The sequence below is a fragment of the Tachyglossus aculeatus genome, unplaced genomic scaffold (genome assembly GCF_015852505.1).
Source record: "Tachyglossus aculeatus isolate mTacAcu1 unplaced genomic scaffold, mTacAcu1.pri scaffold_88_arrow_ctg1, whole genome shotgun sequence".
Taxonomy (NCBI): domain Eukaryota; kingdom Metazoa; phylum Chordata; class Mammalia; order Monotremata; family Tachyglossidae; genus Tachyglossus; species Tachyglossus aculeatus.
In genome coordinates, this window is record NW_024045096.1 from 688993 (window position 1) to 715634 (window position 26642).

The window sequence follows — 26642 nt, forward strand, 5'->3', positions numbered from 1 at the left end:
TATCTCTATATCACTATATCTTCCTACTTTATTACTTTCTCCTTATCTGTCTGTCTCTCCCACTGGATTGTAAACTCCTTGAGGGCAGGGATCATGTAGATAACTTTAGACAGAGAAAGAGCTCAATGGATAGTATTAATCAGTCATGTTTATTGAGTGCTTACTGTGTACTAAGCGGTTGGAAGAGTATTATGGATTGATTGGTCGGTTAGATATGTTCAGGTGGGTGAAAAACAGGTTAGGGAGTACACTTCAATCCATACTTCACGCCGCTGCCGGATCGTCTTTGTCCAGAAATGCTCTGGGCATGTTACTCCCCTCCTCAAAAATCTCCAGTGGCTACCAATCAACCTACGCGTCAGGCAAAAACTCCTCACCTTCAGCTTCAAGGCTCTCCATCACCTCGCCCCCTCGTACCTCACCTCCCTTCTCTCCTTCTACAGCCCAGCCCGCACCCTCTGCTTCTCTGCCGCTAATCTCCTCACATGCCTCGTTCTCGCCTGTCAAGCCGTCGACACCCGGCACACGTCATCCCCCCCGGCCTGGAATGCCCTCCCTCCGCACATCCGCCAAGCTAGCTCTCTTTCTACCTTCAAAGCCCCACTGAGAGCTCACCTCCTCCAGGAGGCCTACCCAGACTGAGCCCCCTACTTCCTCTCCCCCTCCTCCCCCTCCCCATCCCCCCATTTTACCTCCTTCCCCTCCGCACAGCACCTGCATATATGTATATATGTTTGTACGTATTTATTACTCTATTTTATTTGTACATATTTATTCTATTTATTTTATTTTGTTAATATGTTTTGTTTTGTTCTGTGTCTCCCCCTTCTAGACTGTGAGTTCACTGTTGGGTAGAGACCGTCTCTATATGTTGCCAACTTGTACTTCCCAAGCGCTTAGTACAGAGCTCTGCACACAGTAAGTGTTCAATAAATACGATTGAATGAATGAATGAATGTTTCAGTTACATTGTCATATTGTATTCTCCCAAGTGTTGCAAGTGCTCTTCCAAGCATGCAGTAAGTGCACAATAAATATGATGGATTGATTGATTTAGACATGAATAGCAAAGCCTTTTTTATACTTATGGATACAGACTCCCACAATATCTATGCCTGTGTAGATTAAACTCTCCATCTAATGACAAATCTGCTTCTGTCCTTTTGTTCTAGGAATATCCATCATCTATTTTCTCAGCTTTGTGGGAAGTTTTTCATCCTGGAGATTTGCAAATCATCCTGGAGATTTGCTCAGTGAATATAACAAATGCCAAATGGAGATCCCAGAAGCGATGGGACTGCTGATTCCTGATCTTTCACAGATGGCTGGGAACGAAAGTTGGACAAGATGTTAAGTCATTGCAGAAGCCAGATTTCAGAATAGGTTAAACTCATGCTGACGAGCATTAACATACCATTTCCGTTCCTGCTTTCGTGCTTGAAGTGATGAGGGGAAACCAGAGCACTGTGACTGATTTCACTCTCCTGGGTTTTTCCAACTTTCCCAAACTGCAGTTTCTTCTGTTTGTGGTGTTTTTAATAATTTACTTAATTATCTTGGTAGGAAACAAAGTCATTGTCTTCATCATCACTCTGGAACAGAGTCTTCACATTCCTATGTACTTATTCCTGAGGGTCTTGTCCATCTTAGAAACTTGCTTCAGTGGAACGATCATTCCTAAAATGCTTGTGATTCTTTCAACGGATCACACAACCATTTCGTTTGCTGGCTGTGTGGCACAAATGTATTTCATTCTATTCCTAGGGGGTACAGAATGCTTTCTCCTCTGCTCAATGGCTTATGATCGCTATGTGGCCATCTGTAATCCCCTACATTACCCAGTCCTTATGAGTAAAACAGTTGTCACCAAGCTCACAGCAGGTTCTGTAATTTCTGGGGCAGTTATCGCAATAATTCAAACCCCTTGGGTATTTAGCTTTCCTTTTTGTGGTCGCAATAAAATCACCTCTTCTGTGAAACTCCCCCGGTACTGGACCTCGTGTGTGGAGACACCTTCATCTTTGAAATCTATGCCTATATAGGCACCATTTCAGTGGTTATGCTTCTTTTCCTGATGATACTTCTGTCCTACATTCGCATCCTCTACATTATTCTGAAAATGTCTTCAACAGTAGGAAGACAAAAAGCCTTCTACACCTGTGCTTCTCATCTGACTTCTGTGTCCCTATTCTACGGCCCAGCTAATCTCACCTACTTGCAACCAAAGGCCAGTTACACTGCAGAGAGCAAGGAATTGCTCTCTCTGGCATATGCTCTGCTCACACCCCTGGGAAACCCTCTCATCTATAGTTTAAGAAGCAGTGAGATGAAAGGTGCACTGAAGAAAATATTGAGAAGAAAACTGTTCCCCAAAATTGTAGACATTTTCATAGTTTACCATAGAAAACGCATTTTTGCAGAATATGGGGGGGTCTATTATGAGGTAAAGATGGAGAGTTCAGTTGTCATTGTTTAGCCTTAAATGTGACTGGGTAAACACATGCGATTAATTCCACATTATAAATTAAAACTTAGAACAAAGCTCTATAGGTACAATTTTTGGTAATATTGCTAGGTTTATTTTTACATTCCAATAGATGGAGGTGAAGAAGATTGTTTAACCTTCCTGAATGAGGAATTGTGATCAGGGAGTTGGAGCAGGAGGCAAAGGGTAGTGAACTTGAGTTAGAGATTAAAGCTGACTTGGCAATCAGCGAATACTCTTTGAAGTTACTGTTAATCATCAGGCCATGATTAATAATGGAGAAGGAGCGTGGCATACTGGAAAGAGCACGGGCTTCGGAGTCAGAGGTCATGGGTTCTAATGCTGGCTCCATCACTTGTCAGCTGTGTGACTTTGGGCAAGTCACTTCACTTCTCTGTGCCTCAGTTACCTCATCTGGAAAATGGGGATTACGACTGTGATCCCCACATGGTACAACCTGATAACCTTGTATCTACCCCAGCGCTTAGAACACTGCTTGACACATAGTATGCACTTAATAAATACCATTATTATTATTATTATTATTATTATTATTATTGTTAATTAGCAGCCATATTTGGTTTTAAAATCTAAGTACTACTTTCATCACTGATTTTCCATCCATCTCTCTCACCTCATTCAATCTTTCCATGACTTCCCCTTACACCTCAAGTCAGAAATCCAGTCTTCAACATCGGATTCATATTGCAGTTAGGCCTAAGGAATCCACCTTGTTAATCCTGCTGTTCTTATAATGCAGTAGGGCTTACAAAGCTGGTCAGATTTTAAAGACGGAACGAGCTTTCAGGATCCAGGTCTACAGCCCTGGGGTTACCTCCTTGGGTGTTCTGGGGGACCCCACTGATTCCTCCAATCCTTGGGTTGGGTCTGATTCCCCAAATCACCAGCATGTACCAGCACCCACAAATCCCCCCTCTCCCTTTCTGCCATTACCTCATCTCTGATCCTCTGCCTCTCTTTCTCCCTAGAGATCAGGTTCCTGGCGGGATGGACACCCATACCACACTTATGAAGGATTTTCTTTGTTTGGCTCCCTGTTCAAAAGATGAATCTTCTCCACCGGGCTTGTGCGAGGGACATTAAAGCACCCTCTACCACCTTTCAGCTTTGTCTCTAATAACTGTATTTGAAAATGGAACCAAAATCCAATTTGGTCAATTCCTGGAAGAATTGCACAGTTCTAATTCTCTTGGCTTTGGAGGTACAAACGGCTCCTAGTTAATTATTTAAAAGAATCCAATTCTTCTGTGTTTACATGAATCTATACACAGACAAATATTTATGTGTATATATGTATGTATCATATGATATGCCCTATTTTGACCTCTTCAGCACACAGAAGAGTGCATATATATGCACATACAGTGTATGTGTAAAAGATTCATATATAGATATATTCACATGTATGTCAATACATGCATGTGAACTTGTGTATATATGACTATCATAAGTGCACATGTTCATGTGCACATGGACACATGCATATGCACATAGAGTCATGTAAGGGAATGAGTATTCTCTTCTCCAGACACAGAATGGAAGCAATGAAACCTCCTGGGATGAAAGCACTGGTAATCTTCCTTCTCCTGTTTTGCTCCAGGATTCTCCAGGTGATTGGGGATATCATTCATTCATTCATTCATTCAATCAATCATATTGATTAAGTGCTTACTGTGAACAGAGCACTGTACTAAGCGCTTGGGAAGTACAAGTTGGCAACATATAGAGACAGTCCCTACCCAACAGCGGGCTCACAGTCTAGAAGAGGGGCACAGTCTAGAAGGGGATTTACAGAGAAGCAGCATGGCCTAGTGGAAAGAGCACGGGCCTGGGAGTTGGTGGCCATGGCTTCTAATCCTAGCGCTGTCACAAGTCTGCTGTATGTGATCTTGGGCGAGTCACTTAACTTCTCTGTGCCTCAGTTAGTTCATCAGTAAAATGGGGATCAAGATTATGAGCCCCATGAGGGACATGGACTGTGTCCAACCAGATTACCCTATCTCTACCCTAGCACTTAGAATAGTGCTTGGCACATAGTAAGCACATTAAAAATAGCACAATTATTATTATTATTGTTACCCTTCAATCCCCAGATTTACATACCCACTGGTAATCAATTAATCCGCCAATGGTACTTATTGAGCTCTAACTGCAGAGCACTGTATTAAGTGCTTGGAAAAATACAATACAATAAGCTGGGTAGTCACAATCTCTGCCCACAAGGAGTTTACAATTTAGAAGGGGAGATAGACATTAAAATGAATAGATATAGGAAATGGTAGTGCATAAGGATAAGTATTTAAGTGCTGTGGGGCTGGAGGTGGAGTGAATATCTAAGTGTTTAAGGGATACAGAACCAAGTGTGTTAGTGATACAGAGGGGTTGGTGAATAGGATGGGGAAATGAGGGTTTAGTTAGGGACGGTCTCTTGAAGGAGATATTATTTCGGTAGGAATTTGAAGATGAGGAGACTGGTCCTCTATGTATGTGAAATGAGAGGGAGTTCCAGGTCAGAGGGAGAATATAGGTAAGAGTCCGGCAGTAAGCAGGTAAGATTGAGATACGGAGAGTAGGTTGGTGTCAGAAGAGGGAAATGGGCAGGTTGCGTTGTAGGAAATGATCATAATAATGATAATAATAATAACAATATAATGGTATTTGTTAAGCATTTACTATGTCACAGGCACTATACTAAGTGCTGGGGAGGATACAAGCACTAGGGTTCACAGTCTCACTCCCCATTTTACAGATGAAAAAACTGAGGCCCAGAGAAATGAAGTGACTTGCCCAAGGGATTAGGACCCCTGACTTTCTGGCTCCCAGGTCCATGCTGTATCCATTGGGTAAGGTAGGTGGGTTCAAGCTAATGGTAGAGTTTCTGTTTGATGTGGAGGTGGATGGGCAACTACTAAGTGTTCTTGAGGAGTGGAGATACTTCTTCTAGAAAAGAGGGTTCTGGACAGCAGAGTGAAGAAAGGACTGGAGAAGAGGGAGACAGGAGACACGGAGGTCAGCGATAAGTCTTATGCAATAGTTAAGGTAGGATATGATAAGTGCTTTGATCTACATAGTGGCAGTGTGGTTGGGGAGGAAAGAAAGGATTTTACCAAGGTGGTGAAAGTAAAACCAACAGAATTTGGTGACAGACTGAATATGTAGGTGGAATGAGAGAGATCAATCAATCAATCAATCAATCAATCGTATTTATTGAGCGCTTACTATGTGCAGAGCACTGTACTAAGCGCTTGGGAAGTACAAATTGGCATCACATAGAGACAGTCCCTACCCAACAGTGGGCTCACAGTCTAAAAGGGGGAGACAGAGAACAGAACCAAACATACTAACAAAATAAAATAAGTAGGATAGAAATGTACAAGTAAAATAAATAAATAAATAAGTAAATAGAGTAATAAATATGTACAACCATATATACATATATACAGGTGCTGTGGGGAAGGGAAGGAGGTAAGACGGGGGGATGGAGAGGGGGACGAGGGGGAGAGGAAAGAAGGGGCTCAGTCTGGGAAGGCCTCCTGGAGGAGGTGAGCTCTCAGCAGGGCCTTGAAGGGAGGAAGAGAGCTAGCTTGGCGGATGGGCAGAGGGAGGGCATTCCAGGCCCGGGGGATGACGTGGGCCGGGGGTCGACAGCGGGACAGGCGAGAGCGAGGTACAGTGAGGAGATTAGCGGTGGAGGAGCGGAGGGTGCGGGCTGGGCAGTAGAAGGAGAGAAGGGAGGTGAGGTAGGAGGGGGCGAGGTGATGGACAGCCTTGAAGCCCAGGGTGAGGAGTTTCTGCCTGATGCGCAGATTGATCGGTAGCCATTGGAGGTTTTTGAGGAGGGCAAAGATAATCCGGGCAGCAGCATGAAGTATGGATTGAAGTGGAGAGAGACACGAGGATGGGAGATCAGAGAGAAGGCTAGTGCAATAGTCCAGACGGGATAGGATGAGAGCTTGAATTAGCAGGGTAGCGGTTTGGATGCAGAGGAAAGGGCAGATCTTGGCAATGTTGCGGAGCTGAGACCGGCAGGTTTTGGTGACGGCTTGGATGTGAGAGATAAGTGGAGCTTCACTCTGCAGAAACTATCCTCTGAAATGCCATCAATGACCTTGGCCTTAGGGTAGAGAGTCGAAAGGGTGTATGGCTATGGGCAGGAAATTTCAAGGCCAGGGAGTATTTTCAGGTTACTTAGGGCCCCAGGAACTCAAAATCTGTGGGCCCTGACATTCAGCCCTTAGAAGGGACAAAACAGAACTCTACCTTTTTTAACCCAACCCCTATCCTCCCAATGACTTTCCAATCACTGTAGTTTAGATGACACCATCATTTTTTCCTGTCTCTGAAGCCCTTAACCTTGGCATTGTCCTTAATTCATCTCTCTCATTCAACCCACACATTCAATCAGTCATGAATTCCTGTTGGCTCTATCTTCTCAATGTAACTAAAATCCACCATTTCCTTTCCATCTAAAGTGCTACTATGTTCCCCTCCAGTCGAAAGAGTTCTCTACTCAAGGGGCCCTTCTCTGGTATATAAACCTGTTCATGTCATTCTTCACCTCCTTATTTCTCAGGCTGTAGATCACGGGATTCAACATGGAGATTACCACTGTATAGAATACAGAAGTCACTTTGTCTGAGTCCCACTTTGACTGTGAGACCCACGCGGGACAACCTGACAACCTTGTATCCTCCCCAGTATTAGGGGAGGATAGTAAGCACACATAGTAAGCGCTTAACAAATACCAACATTATTATTATAATGACAAGAGAGTTGATAGTGATGACTAATAATGTCCCTGCCAGGAGCCAGGCACAAACGCTACAGGACACCACAACCATGTAAAACAATGGGCTACAGATGGCTACATAACTGTTATAAGCCATCGCAGCTAAAAGTAAGCATTCTACGTGAGCTAAAGCAATGTAAAAGTACATCTGCAAAGTACCCGAAGAAAGAGATGGTCTCTGGGCTGTTAATAAATTAATCATCGTTGTGGGTGTGATGACTGCAGAAAAGCTCAGATTGCTGAAGAAGAAATACATGGGGGTGTGAAGTTGGGAGTGTGGTCTGATGACCACACTCTCCTTGTGTGATGACCCCCTTCTCCTCAACATGCTATCCAACCTTGGCTTCACAGACTCCGTCCTCTCCTGGTTCTCCTCTTATCTCTCCGGCCGGTCATTCTCAGTCTCTTTTGCAGGCTCCTCCTCCCCCTCCCATCCCCTTACTGTTGGGGTTCCTCAAGGTTCAGTTCTGGGTCCCCATCTGTTCTCGATCTACACTAACTCCCTTGGTGACCTCATTCGCTCCCACGGCTTCAACTATCATCTCTACGCTGATGACACCCAAATCTACATCTCTGCCCCTGCTCTCTCTCCCTCCTCCAGGCTCGCATCTCCTCCTGCCTTCAGGACATCTCCATCTGGATGACTGCCCACCACCTAAAGCTCAACATGTACAAGACTGAACTCCTTGTCTTCCCTCCCAAACCCTGCCCTCTCCCTGACTTTCCCATCACTGTCGACGGCACTACCATCCTTCCCATCTCACAAGCCCGCAATTTTGGTGTCATCCTCGACTCCGCTCTCTCGTTCACCCCTAACATCCAAGTCGTAACCAAAACCTGCCGGTCTCACCTCCGCAACATTGCCAAGATCTGCCCTTTCCTCTCCATCCAAACTGCTACCGTGCTCGTTCAAGCTCTCATCCTATCCAGTGAGGATTACTGTATCAGCCTCCTCTCCGATCTCCCATCCTCCTGTCTCTCCCCTCTTCAATCCATACTTCAGGCCGCTGCCCGGATTGTCTTTGTCCAGAAACACTCTGGTCATGTTACTCCCCCCCTCAAAAATCTCCAGTTGTTACCAATCAACCTACGCATCAGGCAAAAACTCCTCACCCTGGGCTTCAAGGCTCTCCATCACCTCGCCCCCTCCTACCTCACCTCCCTTCTCTCCTTCTACAGCCCAGCCCGCACCCTCCGTTCTTCTGCCGCTAATCTTCTCACCGTGCCTCGTTCTCGCCTGTCCCGCCGTCGACCCGCAGACCACGTCATCCCCCTGGCCTGGAATGCCATCCCTCCCAACATCCGCCAACCTAGCTCTCTTCCTCCCTTCAAGGCCCTACTGAGAGCTCACCTCCTCCAGGAGGCCTTCCCAGACTGAGCCCCCTCCTTCCTCTCCCTCTCCCCCCTCCATCCCCGCATCTTACCTCCTTCCCCTCCCCACAGAACCTGTATATATGTATATGTTTGTATGTATTTATTACTCTATTTATTTATTTATTTTATTTGTACATATTTATTCTATTTATTTTATTTTGTTAGTATGTTTTGTTTTGTTCTATGTCTCCCCCTTCTAGACTGTGGGCTCACTGTTGGGTAGGGATTGTCTCTATGTGTTGCCAAGTTGTACTTTCCAAGCTCTTAGTACAGTGCTCTGCACACAGTAAGCGCTCAATAAATACGACTGAATGAATGAAGGAATGATGAGCACGATCATTCCCAGGTTCCCTGCCAGGGTGATGGCATACGTGAAGAGACATACAATAAAGAGGATCAGCTGCAGATCTGGAGAATCTGTCAGTGCTGCGAGAATGAAGTGAGACACAAATGTGCTGTTCCTTTCAGTCATTTTCCTTAACTTTTGAAATTTGTTGAAGGAGGAATAAAGAAAACAGTTTTGGTATTGATACTGTACATGAAAGCCATTGAGGACTCTGGTGCATAAAGAAAAAAGTGGATTAAAAGAGCATTCCTTCTGGTGAGATTTCTGATTAGTGTTGGGACACTGAATTATTAAAATTCTCTCCCATGATTCGAGAATTGGAAATCATATAAAACTTCTAGACTTTTCTGGTTTATTTGACACCTGCCTACCTTTTTTATATAATTAAAATTATTAATCCATAAGAAAAGCTGTGACTTAGCTGTTGCAGAGATCAGGGCTTCACAACTGTGATGGCATTAAACTATGTTTCAACTCTAATGTTGATACCATGACAATCCAAGGTAAAAGTAGCTCTGCTTCTAAATGTTGTTTTCTTTCCTAGTTGAAAAACAAATATGCTTTCTCTCAGTGATTGGAAAAGTCATAAAGGCGAAAATCATTTTTAAAAAGATTCCAATCATTGCCTTATAAATGTAGTTCATGCACCCTCAAGATCGAATTCCTCCGTTTCCAGGGCTCTCTGTCACTCCAACTCCAATCTCATTACATGCGAAAAGCAGTTTTAATCACTACAGAACAAAGTTTTGTCATTCTGGGATGGATAGGGAAAAGAGTCAGATAGGTCATCATCATCATTATCATCAATCGTATTTATTGAGCGCTTACTGTGTGCAGAGCACTGTACTAAGCGCTTGGGAAGTACAACTTGGCAACACATAGAGACAGTCCCTACCCAACAGTGGGCTCACAGTCTAAAAGGGGGAAACAGAGAACAAAACCAAACATACTAACAAAATAAAATAAATAGAATAGATATGTACAAGTAAAATAAATAAACAAATAGAGTAACAAATATGTACAAGCATATATACATATATACAGGTGCTGTGGGGAAGGGAAGGAGGTAAGATGGGGGGGTGGAGAGGGGGACGAGGGGGAGAGGAAGGCCTCCTGGAGTAGGTGAGCTCTCAGTAGAGCCTTGAAGGGAGGAAGAGAGCTAGCTTGGTGGATGGGCAGAGGGAGGGCATTCCTGGCCCGGGGGATGACGTGGGCCGGGGGTCGATGGCGGGACAGGCGAGAACGAGGTACGGTGAGGAGATTAGCGGCAGAGGAGCAGAGGGTGCGGGGTGGGCTGTAGAAGGAGAGAAGGGAGGTTAGGTAGGTGGGGGCGAGGTGATGGACAGCCTTGAAGCCCAGGGTGAGGAGTTTCTGCCTGATGCGCAGATTGATAGGTCATTTTCACTACTTATAAATTTCCAAGTGCATTAGTCATATCAGAGTCCTTCTTACCTGAAACAACAGTTTTTGAAGTTGAGTTTGCATAGGACCTATCCATCTATCTACCTATCTTCAGTTTATTTCATTCTTCTTGCTAATGTGAGTAGAACCCCGAATCCCCTAATACAATGTCCCAAACAAAAAATAATTTCTTGGTTGTCATTCCCTGCCTATTAAAAAGTGTTATGAAAGTGCCTGTTTTAAATTCAGTTTTAATGAATAGTCAGATTATTTCTCTTCCTAGATTAAAATAAAGAGCCTTTCTAATCAAATACCAGCCAGAAGAAGAAGAAAAAAAGTGGGCCTGGAAGGATTCTCATTATTCAGTTTAGTTCAAATACTTTCAAATGTGAGGCAGCGTGGTTCCACAGAAAAAACAAAGATCCAGAAATATGAGGACCCGGCTTCTAGCCCCAGATCTGCCTTTGACCTGCTGAGTGACCTTGGATAAGTCACTTAAGTCTCTCTGTGCCTTGGTTTCCTCATATATAAAATGGGAATAGTAATATCTGACTCTACCTCATAGAAATGGTTATAGAACAAAAGTAATGTGGAAATGCCTTGGTAAAAAATGCTATAGAAAAATACAAGGTTTTATAAGCCAATTCTTCCTTCATTGGGGATAACAATTTAAGTAGGTAACATCACTAAATTCTATGCATAGGAGAGTTTGTACTTTGATCAAATGGAAAGATGTAGATTGACTTATTAATACAGGTCCCGGTTATCAGTTTTAGGTGACCTGAATAGACATTGAATAATCCTAACATTGGCAAGAAAAACCAGTAGTGAAAATATACAGGTTTAGGAGCCCCTCTTTCATTAATCTAAGGGATCATCTATTTTATTTTAATTTACTTATTCATAGTAGTTTTATTTTTCATTTTCAGTCTGTTTTAACAACTGAATGTCATATTTCTTGAGGATATCTCCAAGATTCTAGTACCAAGATGGACATTTAAGTTGATGCTCAATAGGAAATTTCAGAGAGAGCTATGCATATTTCAAATGTAATGACTCCTTTTCAAATGAACAGTGTGGAGTCAACATTCTAAATATGACTGGCACAGGCAGAACAGTTTTATTTTCCATTTGTAGGTACACGTATCTGCCCTATCCTCCTCTTCTTTCCCTCAGAAGATGAGGTGTTTCTCACTCTGGCCTCTCCCCAGAACTAATCTTTCAAGCAATGTTAATGAAAGATTTTCCCCAATCCTGACTCCCCCTCTCTTTAACCCAATAAACACCCACTTAAATCATTCATTTATTCAGTCATATTTATTACGTTGGGAGAGATAGGGAAACTCATAAGAGGTCTAAGTCTTAAGGCCTTAGAGATGGATCTTTTAACTGCAAAGCTAATGAGCAAATAGGATTTGAATGAACTGTTAAAAAGAACTTTCAAAGCGGTTTCAGTGCTCTCTATTACACTTTAATATGCCTAAAAATATATTTCCCATTGAAAGTTGAGGCTGCCTCAAATTTTAAGTGAAATGGACTCCTGGGTATTAGTTTTATTTTATTTCATCATTTTAGACTGTGAGTCCCTTGTGGATAGGGAATGAGAATACCAACTCTGTTGTATTGTACTACCCCCAAGCCCTTGGTATAGTGCTCTGCACAGAGTAAGTGTTCAAAAAATATGATTGACTGATTGACTATTTTATTTTGAATTCCCTTCTCATTACAATATGCTGTAACATGCTGCAAATGTTGTATCATTATGCTCATGCTATAAGAAGGGTTTATGAACGTTTAATTCTGACTCATAAGCCTCAAATTGTCCATTCATTGTGGTATTTGCTTCGGGGAAAGTTAAGCACTTTCCTCCTCCTGTTCCTTCCCCTCTCTCCACTACCACTAGAGGTTGTGGTAATGGTGTTGGAGGTCCCCCAGTTACACGTCACTCTTCTGAAGCTAACCTATTCACTGTACCTCGATCTCATCTATCTCGCCACTGACCTCTCGCCCACATCTTGCCTCTGGCCTGGAAAATCCTCCCTCCTCCTATCTGATAGACAATTACTCTCCCCCATTTCAAAGTCTTACCGAAGGTACAACCCTTCCCTGACTAAACCCTCTTTTCCTTTTCTTAGATTCCCTTCTGCAATACCCTGACTTGCTCCCTTTATACATTTCCCCCTTCCAGCCCCACAGCATTTATGTACCTATCTATAATTTATTTATTCATATTAATTTCTGTCTCCCCTTCTAGACTGTAAGTTGCTGTGGCAGGGAATGTGCTTGTTATATTGGAGCCTCTCAAATCCTTACTTAGTACAGTGCTCTGCACACAGCAAGTGCTCAATAAATGTGATTGACTGACTGACTGATGGGGTGGAGAGGGGAAAATAATAATAATAATGATGACATTTGTTAAGCGCTTACTATGTGCAAAGCACTGCTCTAAGCGCTGGGGAGGACACAAGGTGATCAGGTTGTCCTACATGGGGCTCACAGTCTTAATCCCCATTTTACCGATGAGGCAACTGAGGCACAGAGAGGTTAAGTGACTTGCACAACGGCAAATGGCTGACAAGCAGCGGAGCCGGTATTAGAACCCATGACCTCTGACTCCCAAGGCCCTGCTCTTTCCACTGAGCCACACTGCTTCCCCTAAAGCATTTGAGATCCACATTGTGGCAGCCTAGGTCCCTCTTGGCCCTGCCTATTCCCTGACAAAAATGCACTAGTGCATTTCTCCAATCCATCTCACTTCACATAAATTCCAAGCCCCTGGTTTTGAAGTGAAGACTCCAAAGATTTTGACAGTGAAGATAGGTGCTCTATTTAACAACCACCCACAAAGCAGATGAGGCAAGTAGCTCTTGTTATGGCTAAATAGACTACTGAAAATGCACTTCAGTCCTCCTCCCATTAGGGCATTCCACTGAACAGTTTTCCCTCTTTCCATCTAATGCTATACTATTTAACTTTTGCCTGGGTTTCTGAGACACTGATATATTTCTCCTTACTTATTCTTTGTCTGTCTTAAGCTGTCAAGTCATGTCTGACACATAGCAACACCATAGACACATCTCTTCCTGAACACCCCAATTCCTTCTGCAATCGTTCTGGTAGTGTATCCTTAGAGTTTTCTGGGTAAAAATACAGAAGCAGTTTACCATTACCTCCTTCCACGCAATAAGAGAGTCTCTGCCCTCGACTCTCTCCCGTGCCTCTACTGCCCAGCACAGGTGAGTTTTGACTTGTAGCAGATTGTCTTCCACCCACTAGCCCCTGCCCAAGCTAGGAGTAATAATAATAATAATAATAATAATAATAATAATAACATTTATTAAGTGCTTAGTAGGTGCAAAGCACTGTTCTAAGCTCTGTGGAGGATACAAGGTGATCAGTTTGTCCCACGGGGAGCTCACAGTCTTAATCCCCATTTTATAGATGAGGTAACTGAGGCACAGAGAAGTTAAGTGACTTCCCCAGAGTCACACAGCTGACAATTGGCAGAGTCAGGATGGAATGGGTATGCCTCTGCTTTACTCACCTTCCCATTGTTGATACAGGTAGAGTACTGGAAACTCTCAGGGAGCGATCCTGAGTGGGTCCATATTAATTACCTCCCCCAAACTAGGGCCAGGGACCATATTAATCATACAATCATGCAATCATTTGATAGCATGGTCTAGTGGAAAGCCCAGGCCTGGAAATCAGAAGGACATGGACTCTAATCCTGGCTCCACCACGTGCCTGCTTTATGACCTTGGACACGTAATTTCCTTTTATGTGACTCAGGTACCTCATCTGCACAGTGAGAATGAAGACTGTGACCCCCATGTGAGATGGGGACTGTGTCAACCTGATTTGCTTGAATCCACTGCAGTGCTTAGTGCAGTGCCTGGTGCATAGTAAGCACTTAAAAATACCACAGTTATTATTATTATTATTATTATTACTCACTTTCCTATAAAAATCTACCCAGTGGTTAATTCAGTGACTCTAAGTTTAATAAATGATTGTGATAATCAACCCAATTAGCACCTGTGCTCTTCAAATATCAAGATGAATCTGGTGGCCTCAGGTAAGGAGACATATGATTCAACCAGTTTAGACTGAAAAATTTTCACCATTATTAGGCAAAGACTGAGAAATTCCTAAGGCTTAATATGAACCTATTCACCTAGAGAGTAGACTGATATACGATTTTCTTTCTAATAGCATATAAGCAAGGGGGGCCAGAAGGCGTCCAAAGCTTATTGGAGAAATTCAGGTAGCATGTGAAGGTGTTATGTACTGTAATAGGTTTAATTTTGTACCACTGAATGAGACCAGATCACAGGATTACTTAACCAAGTGTGCATGTGTATTTATTACTGTTGGAAAAGTATAGAAAAATATCTGGCCCGTTAAAAGTTGACATGATGAGCATTTATAAACTATAATATTTAATTATTCAGGAACAAAAATACCATTTGACAAAGAAATGAATGATGACTGCGCTTATAAGTTGCTATTTATTTTGCTTCCTTACAATTATTATATTAATTAGACAAAAAACCCACGTTGACTCATGTCTACCAACTCTCTTATATTTTCTCCCAAGTTCCTAGTACACTGCTGCACACACAGTTAACACTTGATAAATATGTTTGATTGATTGATTGATTGGAACAGAACGATGATTGCTTCTTTGTTATTTGCCCATATGGACTGTACTACCAACATCTGATATCTCCCCTAATAATTTCTTTGGACCAATCTCATGAATCTGCCGAAATCCTCGTTGAACCCTCAATCATCTATAAATGTTTCCCTTGACATCACTGATTTTCACTTGTCTAGGAATTATCAGCTTCAGTTTCATTTAGTATCCTTCATTTTTAATGTTTCAGTATTTTTAATGGTATTTGTTGAGCATTTACTATGTTCCAGGCACTGAACTATGCACTGGGGTAGAGACAAGCTAATCAATTTGGACACAGTTCATATCCCATCTGGGGCTGACAGTCTTAATCCTTATTTTTCAGATGAGGGAACTGAGGCATAGAGAAGATAAATGACTTGCCCAAGAATACACAGAAGACAAGTATCTGATCAATAATAATGCCATATTCAACTCTGTCCTCACCTTTGACAATTTCTATCAATTTCAAGCATGCTCCCTTCTTAGCATTAATTTTTATAGACTTTCATTCATTCATTCAATCGTATTTATTGAGCACTTACTATGTGCAGAGCACTGTACTAAGCGCTTGGGAAGTACAAGCTGGCAACATATAGAAACGGTCCCTACCCAACAGTGGGCTCACAGTCTTGAAGTGCTGTTATTGTGATATTATGTTCCTATAACAAGAACCTAAACATAAACCCTAAACCTTGGGGCAGAAACAAGATAATCAAGCTAACCTGCCCCACACGGGACTCACACCTTAAGAGGTAGGCAGGACAGACCCTAGATGCCGACCTTTAGGAACAAAAGTCACACATAAACATTGGAGACAGAGGCAGAAGACCCCTTTTGGGCTTGGGAGTCAAAAGGACCCGGGTTCTAATCCCAACTCCACCACTTGTCTGTTGTGTGGTGTGACCATGGGCAAGTCACTTAAATTCTCTGTACCTCAGTTACCTCAGCTGTAAAATGAGGAATAAAACTGTGACTTCTACGAGGGACATGGAATGCATCCAACCTGTTAACCTTGTGTCCACCCCAGCACTTAGAACATTGCTTAGCACATGGTAAGTGCTAAACAAATACCATTATCATCATCATCAATCATCATGTACTTCCCAAGCGCTTAGTACAGTGCTCTGCACACAGTAAACCCTAAATAAATACAATTGAATGAATGAATGAATCATGATATTGAGCATGCAGAATAAGGTCAGGGAACTAATAAGAAGCATAGAGGTTGGAGGAAATCATCTTGAGTGGGGGTTAATCTAGAAGACAATGAATTTTAGAAGAAAAGGCTTATGCAACACACCTCTGTTGCCTTCATTCAACAAGACTGTCCCCAACATTTAGTCACATAATACGTTGTCTGCCTGTGGCTCCACTGAATGCATTTTACAGTGAAGTCATTCAAAGTCAAGGTTTGCTTCTTGGAGTTTCTGTGGTGAAGAATGTCATGAGGAGGGGGCAGTGGGGAATGAGTTCCCTCTGTTTCACCTATTCTTGGATATTCCTAACGGAGGTTCAGGGAATTCTGGGTTCTTCTGAACAGCCCCAGACACAAAGCTGGGGAGATGGGGGCTCTGACGTGAGGGTCCTTGCTGTTGTTCTCCTTCCTAGGACCGGGTGAAGTGCTGAGTCTGCCCCAGCTTCCCGCTGCTTCGAGCCAGGGGAGGTCATCAGGGTGGGAGCTGGTCCTAATGTCGTTCGAACCCTGCTTGGGCCACCCGAGAGACCAGGGGTAGCACCAGGAGGTGGCTGTCGTGGCGGGATTCAGACCACACTGACAAGAGCTCCAGAAGATACCAACAGAGAGAAGGCCTAAGGTGAGGAACAGAGGGAGGGAGGAAGGCACACAGAGAGTCTGGGCTTGAAGTCCTAGTCCACAGTCCTCCTCCCGTGTCTCCACCCTGATGACTTCCCCTTCCTTCTCCAGCAAGTGACTTCTGCCCGTGGTCCTGCTTCCATCCACATCATTATAGGGCACAGATGAATCACCCTGCTCATAGCATTTTTCACCTCTTTATTTCTCAGGCTGTAGATAAAGGGGTTCAATATGGGACCACTATGGTGTAGAAAACAGAAGCCACCTGGTTCTTAACCAGAGAGTAAGATTTAGTTGGCTTTAGGTATGTAAAGATTAGAGTCTCATGGAAGATAGTAATTCCTGTGAGGTGGGAAGCACAGGTGGAGAAAGCTTTTTTTCTTCCCACAGTGGCATTGATCTTCCAAATGGCAGAGATAATAGCCATGTAAGAGACTGTAATCATTATCAGAAACATTGCAAGTGTGGAGCCAGCTAATATAAAGATCATGATTTCCGTGCTGTGTTTGTCAGTACAGGACAAAGCCAAGATCGGTGAGGTATCACAGAAAAAAATGGTGCATTACATTTGTGTTGCAAAATGGCAGCCTAACTATAAACAAAAGATTTATCAAGGGAGTTTGTAAAAGAAACTCCAAATAACCCAACCATAAGCCACATGTATAATCTTAAGGACATAACAGAGTAATAAAGCAGTGGGTTACAGAAAGCTACATAATAATCATATGCCTTTACAGAGAGGAAAAGGCATTCTATTCCTGCCAAAGAAATGAAAAAATGTATTTGGGCAAAGAGGCCAAGGAATGAGGTTGTCTTTCCGGATGTTAATAAATTTTCCAAGGTTTTGGAAGTAATGGCTGTAGAGAAGCTCAGATCAACAAAAGACAAACCTTACAGGAAAATATACATGGAGCTGTGAAGCTGAGAGTCTTTCTGGATTATCAGGTTCAGCCCTAGGTCTCCCCCCGCCCCCACCCAAGAAATCATATAGATAGAGGGAAATACCATGAAAAGGACCAGTTGGGCTCTTGGAAAATCTGTCAGGCCCATGAGGATGAAGTCGACTGTTCCAGTATCATTTCCTGCAGCCAATGGCTTCAGCATCTCCCCTCTAATGAGAAATGAATATTGAAATTCAGGGGAAAAATGTTCCTACAGTTTGGGGGATATTAGGAGAATCAATATCAATAGAGAAACATACTTAGGGATGGATACTTCTATTTGATCACATTTGGTTAGATACCTGCTTTGATAGAGGGAAGCCACAGAAGCCCAAGTTTTCCCTTATCAGGCAACAGTGATGGGAGATGTTTATGGTCACTTTGAATGGAGAAAGTTTTCAATCCTGCAGAGTCACTGAACAACTACATAGAATTTAAGCAATTTTGCAATAATTCATTGGGCCGGACATGACTCGACAGCATAAGACAACAACAGATGGCTATACAAAAGCCGGAGCACATTAAGTCCAGGAGGAAGCATTCATTACAGACTATGCCAAGAATTAAGTACGTATGGCCAAAAATCCCAGTGTAGGGAATGGTTTTCTATTTGAATAAGAAATTAGAGTCTGCACAATAGTAGAGGAATAAGGGATATCGATGAATGCCAAGTTGCTGAGTGTATGCACTTTGTAACCAGAGAACAGGTCACTTCTTTATTCTTTATTTTCCAAGAGCCTCATACAGTGCACTTCAACAAGTGGGCTCTCACTAAATGCTACTACAGAAGTAGTGTGGCTTAGTGGAAAGAGCACGGGCTTGGAAGTCAGAGGTCGTGGGTTCTAATCTCAGCTCCACCACTTGTCAGCTGTGTGGTTTTGAGTAAGTCACTTAGCTTCTCTGTGCCTCAGTTACCTCATCTGTAAAATGGAGATAAAGACTGTGAGCCTCATGAAGGACAACCTGATTACATTGTATCTACTTAGAACACTGCTTGGCACATTGTAAGCACTTAACAATAACCATTATTATTATTACTACCAGTCGTACTCCTCCTCCTTTTCCCCCTCCTTTTCCTCCTTCTCCTCATCCTCATCCTGCTTTTCCGCCTTTCCTCCTCCTCTTTATCCTCCTCTTCCTCTCCTCCTCCTCCTCGTGCCCTACAGCTACTGAGGAAAAACTGCATGAGTTTGTGAAGATGTGAATCAGTTCTGATTAGGATGATCACTATGTGACTCCCCCAAATTTTAAATAGATGAATAGAAGCATTCTAAAGAGTATGACATGCAGTTCAGATTATTTTTCAAATCCCTTGAGAGTAAATGTTTCAACATGTCACAATTTCCCCATCCATGGATCTCTATTCAATGTTATGCCTATTCTTCTGAATAAAGAAAGGCCAGAGGAAAAATTGAAACACAATTCCCAGAAAGGAGCACCTAAAAGTACATCTGCTATTTAAAAAAAAATAATGCAGGGATAAGTAATAATAATAATAATGATGGCATTTATTAAGTGCTTACTATGTGCAAAGCACTGTTCTAAGCGCTGGGGAGGTTACAAGGTGATCAGGTTGTCCCACGGGGGGCTCACAATCTTAATCCCCATTTTACAGTTGAGGTAACTGAGGCCCAGAGAAGTGAAGTGACTTGCCCAAAGTCACACAGCTGACAATTGGCGGAGCCGGGATTCTAACCCATGAACTCTGACTCCAAAGCCCGTGCTCTTTCCACTGAGCCACGCTACTAACAACATTGAGAAGAGGATAGTTATGTCACCTGCAGATCTCTAATCCCTTTTTGTGACTTTTGGGCCATTGGACACTGAAAAGAGGGGGAGTTGAAAGTGCAGTGACATTTTTACCTATGGAGACTCCTATATGTTGCTAAGCCAGCTGCATTGAAGATTCACTGAAGTAAACGCTGCCCGCTGCCATTTTCAAAATTGCCAATAATTCTATGGATGCCAATTAAAATGTTTAAAGCCCAGTTGATTCTTCTTAGGATAATGCAGAATAAAAATGAAGTGGGCTCTAATGGAACGAAAATAGGCCTGAGAATCAGGAGACCTTTGTTCTATTCCCATTCCCCTGCTACTGACTTGCATGTGTCTTCTGGCAAAACCTTTAACCTCTCTGGGCCTCCTCTGGCTAACGTATATGACAATAACCATTCCCTTCTTGGGGCACTATAAGAATAAAATCGGAAGCATTATAGCATAGTGAAAAGAGGACAGGCCTGAACGTCAGAGGACCTGGGTTCTAATCCTGACTCTGCAGCTTGTCTGCCCTGTGCTGTTGGGCACGTAAATTAACTTCTCTGTATTTCTGTTTCCTTATCTGTACAATGGGGAGTCAATCCTACACTCTTCTCCTTAGAATGTGAATCCCACATTGGACAGCAGGGACTGTATCCAACCTGATTATCCTGTACCTAGCCCTGTGCTTCATACAGTTCTTGACACAAAGTAAGCACTTAACAAGAGTCATAAAAATAGGAAATAGAATGTGAAAAACCCAAGGCTGAGGGAGTTGATATCCAGCCCCCTGTGGCTTCTCAGAGATTCTCTTTGGAGATGCTTTTAGTATACTTATTCATTTATTTTGGTATTTGACAAGATATTACTATGTGTCTGACACTGTACTTAAGTGCTGGGATAGACACAAGCTAAGCAGGTTGGACACAGTCCATAGCTCACGTGGAGCTCACAGTCTTAATCCCCATTTTCTAGATGAGGTAAATGAGGCTCAGAGAAGTGATTTGCCCAGGGTCATGCAGCAGAGAAGTAGTGAAGTGGCATTAGAACCCTGGTCCTCCTGGTCCCTAATCTATCCATTAGGCAGCATTGCTTGTGTTGCTGTTAAAATCTCCTGACTTCTGGGAGCCAGTTGCTGCAGATAGTCCAGGGTGGCATTCTGCAATTTGGAAAGAATTGACTCTGTTGCAACAGAAGAGAAAACAGTGTTAGGGACTGCCAGCAAACTAGGGTTGACCAGCTGGGAGGGCTCCCCAGAGAACCTTGTTGGGTGACTGCCTCAGATACCTATGGCTTGACTGTTAGTGGTCTAGATCACAACATTAAATCAAATATTAAAAAATCTGTAATCTTTAAAGATTCCAGATATACAGACAGCCCAGCTAAAAAATTGGTTGTTGGAATGTCATTAAGAACATAACAAAGACTCTTCTGTCACCTTATTTTAAATTGTCTAAGGACCTAGGGCAAATCCCTTAAATTCTCTGTGCCTCAGTTATCTCATCCATAAAGTGGGGATTAAATCCTCCAGTCTTCCTCCTTTCAAATTAGACCATGAGCCCCATGTGGGAGAAGGACTGGGTTCAATCTGATAAATTTGGTATCTACCCCAGCTCTTAGAACAGTGCTTGACACAGAATAAGTGTTTAACAAATACCATTCAAAAGAATGAAATTGTGGAAATGGTGCTTTTCGGTGTTTTGGTAGTCCTTCTATTTCCTGTATGGAAACTAGGGCCTGTTTTCAGTGATTGGCTAGCAATGATTGTTTTACATTTCCACCAAGGAAATCATCATAGGGGAAGTCAGTCATTCATCATTGAAATGTATTGAGCACTTACTGTGCACACAGTGCTATACTATGCATTTGAGAGAATACAAAACCACAGAGTTGGTAGACATGATCATTGCCCACCAGGGCTTATAGTATAGAACTTAGTCTTGGATAGGGAGAAAGATATTAAAATGAAGTATGGATCTGTATGTAAATTCTGTTGGGTTAAGAGTTGGGTGACTATCGAGTGCTTAAAGGGACCAGATCCAAGTGCACAGATAACACAGAATGGAGAGAGAATAGGGGAACCAAAGATCTTGGGTGTAAAAAGAGAAAACGAGATACAAATGTTTTTGCTGCATTCATTTGTTCTATTCCTTGGTGTTGTTTCTAATTTCCAGAGCATGTGCTAGGATGTCAGTGGTCATGGGTTGTAATCCTGGCTTCGCCTCTTAGTTGTGTGACCTTGGGTGACAACTTCTATGTGCCTCAGTTCCCTCATTTGTAATGGGGGATTAAGGCTGTGAGCCTCTCGTGGGACAACCTGATTACCCTATATCTCCCCCAGTGCTTAGAACAGTTCTTGGCACCTAGTAAGAGCTTAACAAACACTGTTATTATTATTAGTATTATTTCATACTTTTTCTCTGTGAGTTTCCAGTCACAGATGTATATCATTTAGTGATTATCTGTCTCTTTACCAAATGATTCTTTGGGAATTCACTGGAGGTGATTTTTGAAAACAACAAGAAGCAAAAAACTCTCTCTGTGTGTGTGTGTGTGTGTGTGTGTGTGTGTTTTCAAGATAATCACTACCATCCTTATTTTAAAAGAACCAACAAAAATCCAGGGAGGTTATATTTACAGGTATGCTGTCTCAGCTAAGAAATGTTCACCTTTATAATTTATTCATCTCCTTGGCAACTGTAGAGATGTAACTGCCAATGGAATGATTATCATAGCGTTACCCAATGGGCATGATTAAAAAGTGAAGTGACTATGAGGTGTAATTACTGGACTTTTAAAGTAAGTTTAAGAGAGCCAGGAAACTGGGCCCACTGAGGCTTGTTAGGAACTGAATTGCAGCTAAGAGCATGAAAACATGCCCTGAAATTAGGCCCTGTGTCTTCAGGTTCTGTGGGAGAAATTAACTCTGATTCTTGTCATAAATTGTGTGGGTGTTCAGAGACTTCTTATGGGCACAGGCTTTGCTCCTGGTAATACAGTCTGTTTGATTTTGAAGTTATTTTCCTTAGGACGCCGGTCCCCTCTCCTATTTCACTAACCTTAATCTGTAGCAATTGAGAGTCTTACATTATAGTTCGTCATAACAATACATTTCCTCCCTAGCTGAGGACCTAATAAGTGATGCAATCTGCCATAAACAAAGCTTATCAACATTTGCAATTTGGCCTCATGGGTTGCAAATATTATCAGGCCTTCCAGAATTTTTGTTCCCCTCCTGATTCCATTTTGACAGGACTCTCCTGCCTCCCGGAGGGGACAACTAATTGGATTCCTCTTGACTGACTAGCTAGCACAAGCCCCTGGCTTGAAATGCAACTCTATAGGTCCTGCCATAGAGTAGCCACAGAAGTCTATAAAGGCAGGAGTCAACAAGAAACTCCAACTGCTCTTGTCTGTTCCTTATTATTCATTCATTCATTCAATCATATTTATTGAGTGCTTACTGTGTGTAGAGCACTGTACTAAGCGCTTGGGAAGTACAAGTTGGCAACATATAGACCTTGGGCAAATTACTTCACTTCTCTGAGCCTCATTTACCTCATCTAGAAAATGGGGATTAAGACTGTGAGCTCCACGTGAGCTATGGACTGTGTCTACCCTGCTTAGCTAGTGTCTATCCCAGCACTTAGTACAGTGTCAGACACATGGTAATATCTTGTAAAATACCAAAATAAATGAATGAGTACACTAAAAGCAGCTCCAAAGAGAATCTCTTTTGCCCCTAAGACTGGCTGGCTTGACTGAAGGCCTCGGCTATGTTTGAGAGAAAAGGGTTAAAGAAAGAAAAAACAGCCACCACCCCTCAAAAAATAGGCCCCGTTCCCCTTTCCCTCTTCCCTACCCTTCTCTCCAAAGTAATGGTACCAGACCTGAATGAACAGAACATATACAAATATAAATTTAGCTAATACCTCATCTGTTAAATGGAGGTTAAATCCTACTGTCTCATACTTAGACCCTGAGCCCTATGTAGGACAGTGACTGTGTCCAAACTGATTACCTTATATCAACACCAGCAGTTAGTACAGTGCTTGGCACATAGTAAAAGCTTAAAAATTATAAATATAATAATAGTAACTAAAATAGCTATTGGTTTCCAACAATGCTTCTCCTCCAATATATAAGTATATAGAGTCATATAACTGTACGTGTGTGTATGAATTACTGTATTGTAACAGGCTGGTGGTACTTGGCAAATCTATGCCTGAAGACCTGAAAATACTACTTTGCCACATAGTCCAAGTGAAAATACTGAGATTAACAGGTCGTTAAAGTAGAGAATTCTGAGGTTAGTAGCACTGTTGCCCTCAAAATTACATTTAAAATAACTTTTTAGCATCTCATGACATACTAAGAAGAATTTATAGCCCTAAAATAAGCTGGTCAGATAATAGTACAGACCAAATATTCTTGCACAAAATATGAAAATGGATTAAATGCATTGAACTAAGGGCATTAAGCTAGCCCTTGGTGTCAAGATATATTGAGTATGGGCTTGGGAGTCAGAGGACGTGGGTTCTAATCCCAGCTCCTCCACTTGTCTGCTGGGTGACCTTGGGCAAGCCACTTCATTTCTCTGTGCCTCATTTACCTCATATGTAAAATGGGGATTAAGACTGTAAGCCTCACTTGGAACAACCTGATTACCTGTATCTACCTCAGCACTTAGAACAGTGTTTGGCACATAGTAAATGCTTAATAAATGCCATTATTATTATTACATACCTGTAGAATCAGGTGCACTAAACATTAAGCACAGAACAACAAGGTACAGCCTTTCTGAGTCTCCAATATGGCCGAGATTGTTGTCCCACACTTACCTTTTCAGCCACACATGCTAATAAGTGAACTTCACCTCAATGGTATCTTCTTCAACTATGAAGGACAACTACATAAATAAACTACACAAATAAACATCTGTATTATATTTATTTATACCGTTAAATAGCAATCTATTTTTCCTGCAAAAAACCCATTCAAAAGAATTTAATGTTTAGATCTAGGAAAATCCATTGTTTACGATACTAAGATCTTGTGGTTTATTCATTTGCCATATTGTAACATTCATTTTTGTTATTCTCTAATTAGTCATTTGCAAATTAAAATATCATGTGCACCACCTGATGATGTAAAGCTTGATGAAAACGTTTATATTTTTCAGGTTAATATGACTTAAAGATAGACAATATAGAATTCAGATAAGTGTATTATAATCAGGGACACGAACCACATAGGGGTCCTGTAGCCATGAGGTCACCACTGAGTAGTTGTTTAGTATCCTGAACATTTGCCTACTGATCTAAAATGTAATATATCAAGCACTGCTTCCATGCTGAAACACTGACAGCATTCCAAGACCTCACAATAAATGACCTTATTGTTTGTGACTGTATATTGTCATTTATGTTAAGTAGATGTTAAGTAGATACAGCATAGTATGGGGAAAGAGTGTGGGGCTGAAGACATGGATTATAATCCTGGCTCTTCCATTTACCTGCTGTGTGACCTTGGGTAAGCCACTTAACTTCTTTGGGCTTCAAGTTCCTCATTTATTAAATGGGGATAAAATACCTGTTCTCCCTCTCCTTAGACTGTGAACTTCACGTGGAACAAGGACTGGGACTGTATCCAACATGATTATCTTGTATCTACCCCAGTGCGTGTCACATCATATGTGCTTAATGAATACTATTATTAATACCATCATCATCATCATTACTGTTGAGGTTATTTAGTTATCCTTCAGATTTGAAGAAGTCACCACTGATAGTGAAATTCACCTACGAGTGCATGTGTGACTGAAAATGTTAATGGCCACAGTCTGGCCATATTGTAAAACTTAATGTTTTTACTGCCACTCCTTTCTTGATAGCAGTACTCCAAGCTTGTGTATCCTAAACAATTGCTCCCATAGTTTTCAGCTGAGATGCAGGATTGTCTGAGGTTTTGTTTTTACCAAATGATTACAACATTTATCTGTTCATCTTGCTTTTGGTTTTCTTATTTCAGCTCTCCATATAGTAGTTGTTTGAGTCTCCTGCTGGCACTCATTAAGTACAACACGTAGGAATGAAAGTGCTTTAGAAGTCTCACAGAAGTAGGGATATTACAACTACTCTATAGAAATTCAGTTTGGTATGAATTTAATGCCATGTTGGAAACACTCTGACAATCTCCCAACCAACATACTGGCCTTCTGTGTTCAGGCCTCTATCTTTTGTCTCTAGTTGCATCATTGGACAGTGTATTGCCAAGGTAACAAAAGGCAATGGCAGTAATTCTATCAGGGGCATTTTTGGGTTTTGCACAATATTTAGTGGCAATAGAAGAATACAAAGAATGCAGTCAGGGAACAAAGTCTTCCACCATTGAAGCTATGATCACCTTTCAGTAACTCAAATAAGATAAATAAAATTAGTGGATGAAAGTAGTCGACCCCAAAGTTTACTGTAAGGTGAGCCTAAAAAGGGCAAATATAAACAAACAGATCAGAGAAAGTGTTTTAAAGATACCGCAAAACAAAGTCACAACCTACAGTGCATCTCGGCTAATGGGAGACAAGTATGGCGAATGGACAAGCAGTGTGCACTGCAATTGAGAAAGAAGCAGTGTTTTTTGAGGCAAAGCTCTCAGAGGATTATGAGACAGGCAAAAACAAGATAGCCCCAGATGCTAAAGATAGCAACCACAACAACACAACCAAAGAAAATTTTTGCCCGCAAATAATGAGAGTGGAACTGTGGATAATGCATTAGAATTGTCAGACACATCACTGCAGAATTCTACTCAAAGGGATATTCTTCCTATACAAAGAATAACTATATTTAACTTTCAAAATTTGAACATCTGGTACTGATCAACATAGCTACTCCCCTCCCCTCCAAATTTTTCCTTGAAAGAATGACCTGGGGATAACATGTGCACCCTTCTTATTGATTGGGGTTGAGCCATGCACAAAATAAGGGCTGGATGACATAATCAGTGAGATTCCATTACTTAGGTAGTTGTGTCAACC

The 26642-nt window shown here is 42.0% G+C and overlaps 1 pseudogene; it reads left to right on the plus strand.

Annotated features, from left to right (window-relative positions):
* Positions 1-1445: 1445 nt before the first annotated feature.
* On the plus strand, positions 1446-2621 carry LOC119924218 (annotated as a pseudogene).
* Positions 2622-26642: the final 24021 nt, after the last annotated feature.